Here is a 6,763-nt window from a genome sequence, read left to right as displayed (position 1 = left end):
ATCTTCCCAATCCTAAAATTTTCAAGGGTGAGTAATAAAACCTCTCGATTCATTTTGTTTTTCCAAATATTTTTATTTCAATTTCAGAAAGTCGATGGTTTTGGATTTGGTGGAGTGTAGGCAGTTGGTTATGAGATTCAGTCCACGACCGCTTTGATCCCTGGTAGGTCCTTTCATGCACGTAGGACTTACTACAACCATGAGGTATATTTGGCAAATTCTTTCTCTCATTTTATCGATTTCCAAATAGCTATATTGTTTTACCCATTACTCTATAGGCTTCGACCCTAAAACCTGCTTCTGCCCAAACATGACATAATTTGAACAAAATATATGTGGACTTTGAAACCATAAAAATCATGGTGGGAAAATTAATTGAGGTTGGATCTGAGAATGTGTGGAAAGTCCCTTGACATTAGATAAATATGAAAGCATTATTTTTCTATTTGCAGGAGAAGGGCCTTCTACATGTCCCTAAAGGTAAAGCACAAAATATGCAAGCCTAGATGTTTGCTAATCCAAACGTGGAAATGGATATGATGCAGAAAAACTTTTGCATTATTACCTCTGGTATTGGAATTTCTCTCCCCCCATGAACACAAGATGTCTAGTCTTCACAACTGAGTTTGCTTTCTTTTGCCTTTAACATGTCATCTGTCTTATTTGAGCTAAAATTTGGATATCTTTGTAGACCTTGAATTTTTCTTGGGACAACTTCTTTTTCTCTGGATTCGTAGCAGGTGCAACATCTCTCTCCTATTGTATTTACTTTACAACTTGCTAAATTGTATCTTTTGTAGGTTTCGTTTTGACATGCTACCTATCTCAGATTAGTAACATGCATCATTGTACTCCAGAGTAATTGGTCTATGTGGTTTTCTAGGGTAATTTTTTCCCTATATTTCTCTAACTAGTGAAGGTTTACAACAAAACAATGAAGCAATGAACAGTACAATGAATGAGAAATATAATTCCTTTCCAACCAACAAGACTATTCACATCAATGATCAGAAATGCAATATTTAATACTATAATTCAACCATGAATTTTGACAATAGTTTTGGTATAGGTTCCAGAATATCAACAAGTAAAAGTATCCTTTCTTTCTACAAATGATCCAGGCTACTTTAAATTGATCAATACATTGTAACCAGATTGTGATTTCAACAGAGATGTCTGAATAGCCTCAGTATAGTTTTCCAATCTAGCTACAGGGAATTTAACCAAGCGTTGTTGGACTTGGCCTCAGAAAACAGTACCAAATTACCTTGTAATAGTAATTACCTATGTAAGCATTTTGACTAGAACTCTTTCCTAGTTAAGGACATTAAATTTGCATCTTAATTTCTCAAGAGTTCTTCCAAAAATCTATTCTAGGAGCTCGTACTACCTAAGGATCTCTCAGGTCTTCCACAAGTACCAGTTTGTCTTCCGAACAGCCTCAGAAAGACTCGATTCTAGCATAGATAATCTTCCTTTAGCCTAAGTGTAGTGTTCGAGGACCAAGGGTTTGTTGAGGTTACTGTACCCTTTTTCTAATACAACAAGTGCCACTGACTCTCTAATCCACCTTCCATAATAATATAAAGGATAAGATTCCAAATAACAATACATTAGGCAACAATGTGCAATGTTCAAGCATTAGCCATTGACGGGATGAGAAATATATAATATAACATATAACTTCAATACAGGAGATTCAATTTGAAAATTATCAACCAAGTTTCCAATGTCCAATCCACAGGAATAAATTCAATTCAACTAGCTTTGCACTACCTATTATAATATGTAGCACTAATACTTTCAACCAGTTCAACTCAGTGTTATAGTCAAGGCCAACAATTGCCTAATGATTGCAAAATTCAATTATAAAGACTACTCTTGATAGCCAAGAGTGGAGAAATACAACAAGAACCTACAGTAATCAGATATGATAATCAAAGTAGTATCAAATTGGCAACCATTCTTGTATATCATGCAAGGTCAAAGCATATAGAAACACAAAATATTTTTGTAAGAGAAAAAGTGCAATCAAAAGAAATTGACTTAACATATTGTAATATGGATGAAAATGTGGCTGAAATATTCACCAAACCTCTTGGAAAGACTAATTTTGAAATTTGTAGAAGTAATTTATGTATTGTAGAAAATCCAAATTATGTTGTAAGCCTAGTTGAGACATAGACCAACAGATGAGTTAACAGATAGGTCGTGATTAAGGGGAGGTGCTAGAAGAATCACGGCGACTATTCTTCCTTGCGCTTCACAACCACCCCCTCCTTGGTAGTTGTGCATGCATTGCCAAGGCATGATGTTCAGGAGAATATAGAAATTGATAAATTGATTTCCAACAAAGAAGGAATTCTAATAAATGAAGCTCAACAACAAACTAGCCTAGGGATTAGAGGGACACCCTCAAGCTAGGTGAAATTCTAGATTTTGACTCTGGCTCCACAAGTGATGTATCTAGGCACCAAAGAGAGGTACCAACCAACTGGAACTACATCCAATGAATTTGACACCAAGAAGGATAAAATTCAACCCACAAGTCTCAGAATGTACCCCAGAGAACGTGTATCAGGCTGTCAAATGCTACAAAAACTATCAATGTGAAGGCATGGAGGCGTTCATTGCCAATTTTGGTTTCTAGGTACAAAGAGTGATGCATCATCCACTATATTACACCATCAACATAAGCACCTAGTTTGGATAAGATGTTATCCTATTGAACCCTTAATCCCTCAGTCGTCCAGGTGCCATAAATTGTAACAACAAAAATGTGGAACCAGACTTCCTCAATTCCATGATCAAGGATAAATGTGTACCATGTTGAAAGGATGAGAAAGAAGGTCCCTAAAAAATCAATAAGGTTTCTATGCGTAGTAAGGCCCAAGAAGACCCACCTACGATGAGGGAGGCGCAAAATAACACCATAAAAACTACAGAAAAAATACATTAAAAACATAGATGAATAAAAAAACTAAACTTACTATATTCATAACTCCACAATTGAAAGTTTGCATTCTTTTGTACGTGGAGAGCTAGCCAACCCATCCATCCCCTCTTAATTTTTTTGTGAAGTTATGGGATGGGAGGATCAGCCCACTTGGTCGCCCTCATTTCTCACCCAAACCGAGAAATATTCAAAAGTATTGTTAAAGTGATTCCATATTTTCAGTTTCAAAGCATATAATAAACTTAATAAATAATGAAATACTCACTATCATTAAAAAAAAAATTCTTCATTGTTATATAATTATTTCGAAACCCACAAATAAAACAAATAATTATAATTTATCCATACATTAATAAATTTTATTTTTAATTTAAAATTTTGAAATCTCAATCACGGGCTTTTGCTTCAGTTGATTCTATTTTATATTTAAAATTTTGAAGTATCATGATTAATTTTTAATTATTTCACTATACATGCATCTTACTATATTCCTCGATGAATTCTGAAAGTTTTATGACATTCGTGAATGAGAATGATAGGATTATTTAGTATCAAATAATTGTTTTTAATTAATAATTTTAAATAATTTATTTTAATATTTTCATAATTTATTTAATTTATAATATATAAATATTTTATCAATGTAAATATAATATTAAAAATAAATCAGATTATTGTATATTTTTTTTGGTTTATGAGAAATATTTTAATATAACAATTATACGCTAGAAAAGTTTTTAGAAGGTATATTATATAAGTAGTTATGGAACTTGATGGGTCTTAATAAGTATCAATGCAATTTTTTTTATAATAATATATAGAACATAAAATCTCAAACTTATTTTCAATATAAAATGGTAATAATAATATATTTAATTTAATATATGTTAATATTATTATTAAGTTATAACAAATCTACATACAATAATTATGAAATGAAAATAATTTATAATTAATAAATGATATAAGTTTTAGAGGAAGTTAATCATCTTCATTTTTTACATCACTAGGAATGGGCACCCAAGCATCAAACCTTTACTAGTGTTATTGAATTTTTTTTGTATAATCATATACATAGAACATAAAATCTAAAATCTATCTTTTAATATAAAATTACAATAATAATAAAAAATTAATTTAATGTATCTTAATATTATTATTTAGCCATAATAAATCTACCTATAATAATTATGAAATGAAAATAATTTATAATCAATAAACCATATAGGTTTTAGACAAAGTTAGTGATTTTCATATTTTACATTATCTTTAAGATCCCAAATACCACGGTAAATACCATGGGCAGATTCCGTCCATTTTGACCATATCAAATAAAGGGAATATTACATTTATTATATAGAAAATCTTTCATGTTTCATAAAATTCACTTTATACTAAGTTACAATTTGATTTGCTCATAGACATCGTAGTTATAGTTGTAAAATACAATTTTTTCATTTTTTGTATCCGAGATGAACTTAGCAGGCTAAGTTACAAACCATTTTTAAACAGTTGTATAATCTGTAATTATGATCTAACCTTTCATATGTGGCATGGTCTAATATTTATAATGGTGACCTATTTAATGTAGGGTTTGCCTATTGCGTTGTTGGTGACCTGCATTTCCATGGACATCTTTTCTTGAATATCTTACAACTTCTCTAGGTTGATACTATTGTATCATGTAAGCTAGTTGAGATTGATGATAACTTGAATTAGTTACCAATTTATTGTAGAAGTTGAGGCCGATTGCTTGCCTTTCAAATTACGAATGGCATGATTGTTTTCATCTTGATTCTTAACCCAATAATGATAACCTGAAGCATGGTGATGAAGTCTTGTTGTGAGTCCATTGTGCAGAATGTTCATAATTTGTGATGAAAAAGATTATGCACTTTCGAATTACAATTTTAATTTGAACAAAAGATTCCAGTAACTTTTAATTTAACAATGATGCATGGACATTATAAGAAATATCCACAATAGAATATGAAGAACAATTAGGTACCTACTTCATATGCATTAAAAATTGCTTCTACTACTTAATGTGAATTACAAGCGTAATCTTAGTTGGATCTCCAATATATCTTAAACCAAATTTTCATTTTATTTTTTAGTACTATTATATGTTATTATATCCTATCTCATTTTATGGTTAGCATTGTAACCAAAATATGCATTGTGTTATGGAATTAATAGTAGCATATGATATATATTTTTTCCATTAATGCTATAGGTAATGACCCCGAAGATGATGATCCAAACTATGTTGAACGTACATCAAATATAAGAGACGATGATGATGAGGATGGTGATAGTGTTGGTGATGATGATGATGGTGATAGCGTTGGTGATGATGATGTGGATGAAACTGATCAGGATGGTCAGGATGATGATCACGTTAATGATCATGAGGATGATCTTGACTATGATCTTGGTGGTGCTAGCTAGTGATATCTTGATGATCTTGGAAATTCCTATTTTTAGATGGATGGTGTGAATTTACCTTAGAATAATGATATCCATGAAACATTTTGATTTGGTTATCATACATTGAATTTTAGTTGATTTGATTAAAGATGATGATGATATTATCATTATTATCTTGTTACTTTATCTATATATTGAAAATTATCAACATTATTTTGATGGAGAATTATTATGTATGATGATATTACTATCTTTGGATGGATGTTGTGAATTTACCTTAGAATAATGATATTCATGAAATATTTTGATTTGGTAATCACACATTTGAATTTTAGATGATTCAATTAAAGATGATGATGATATTATTAGTATTATATTTTTACTTTATATATGCGTTGAAATTTGACAAAGTTTTGTAATGGAGAATCATTATGTACCATGATATTAATATTTTTTGATGGATGTTGTGAATTTACTTTGGAGTAATGATATATGTGATAGGTATTTATTTGATAGTCATATATGTATATTGAAAATTGTTAATGATTTTTTCATGGAGAATTATTATATATGATGATACTGCTATTTTTTGGATGAGTGTTGTCACTTTCCCTTAAATTTCCTTACAAACTCTAGGTTATTAATTTCAATTGTTATATTTTCTTTAATGATATTTATAAATTGTAATATATTTCACTATGTAATTGAAATTAGTAAAATAAACCCATAAGGGGATTCATAAATGGAAAGAAAAGTACATGCTAAACAAGAATCTAAATGTGGATATGAATATGGTGTAACAATGGATGCAAAATTGGGAGTAGAATTGGATGTTAAATTAGGAGTCAAAGCAAGATGCAAACAATGACAAAAGAAAAAGGTTTTAAACTATAAGTAAAAAAGGGTGTAACACTAGACACAAAGAAGGTAATCAAACATGGCACAAAAAGGGACGAAAAATGGACACCACACTAGATGTAAAAAAGGACAAACACCTACAGATAAAATTGGATGCAAAATAGGATGCCAAGTTGGGTGCTAAAAAAAAAAATTTGATGCAAATTTAGATGCAAATAATGGTGTAAAATTGGGCTGAAAAATTGGGAAAAAAAATGATGTAAGAAAAGACACAAAACAAGATGCAAAATGGGGATAAGAAAATGGTGAAACCAAGTATGCCATATTAGATGCAAAAATTTATGCATAACTAGATGCAAATATTGACTCAAACCTAAGTGCTAAATGAGATGTTAATGTGGACTCAAAATGAGGTAGAAAAAATGATGCAAAATTAGACGCCAAAAAGGATGCAAAAAAATAGTGCAAAATTGGACACATAAGTAGACACAGAAAATGGTGCAAAATGGGCATAAAAAT

This window comes from Pinus tabuliformis, chromosome 6 (assembly GCF_031772625.1).
Source record: "Pinus tabuliformis cultivar Carrire ecotype Pingquan chromosome 6, CPIR1, whole genome shotgun sequence".
Lineage (NCBI taxonomy): Eukaryota > Viridiplantae > Streptophyta > Pinopsida > Pinales > Pinaceae > Pinus > Pinus tabuliformis.
Note: the sequence above shows the minus strand (reverse complement) of the source record.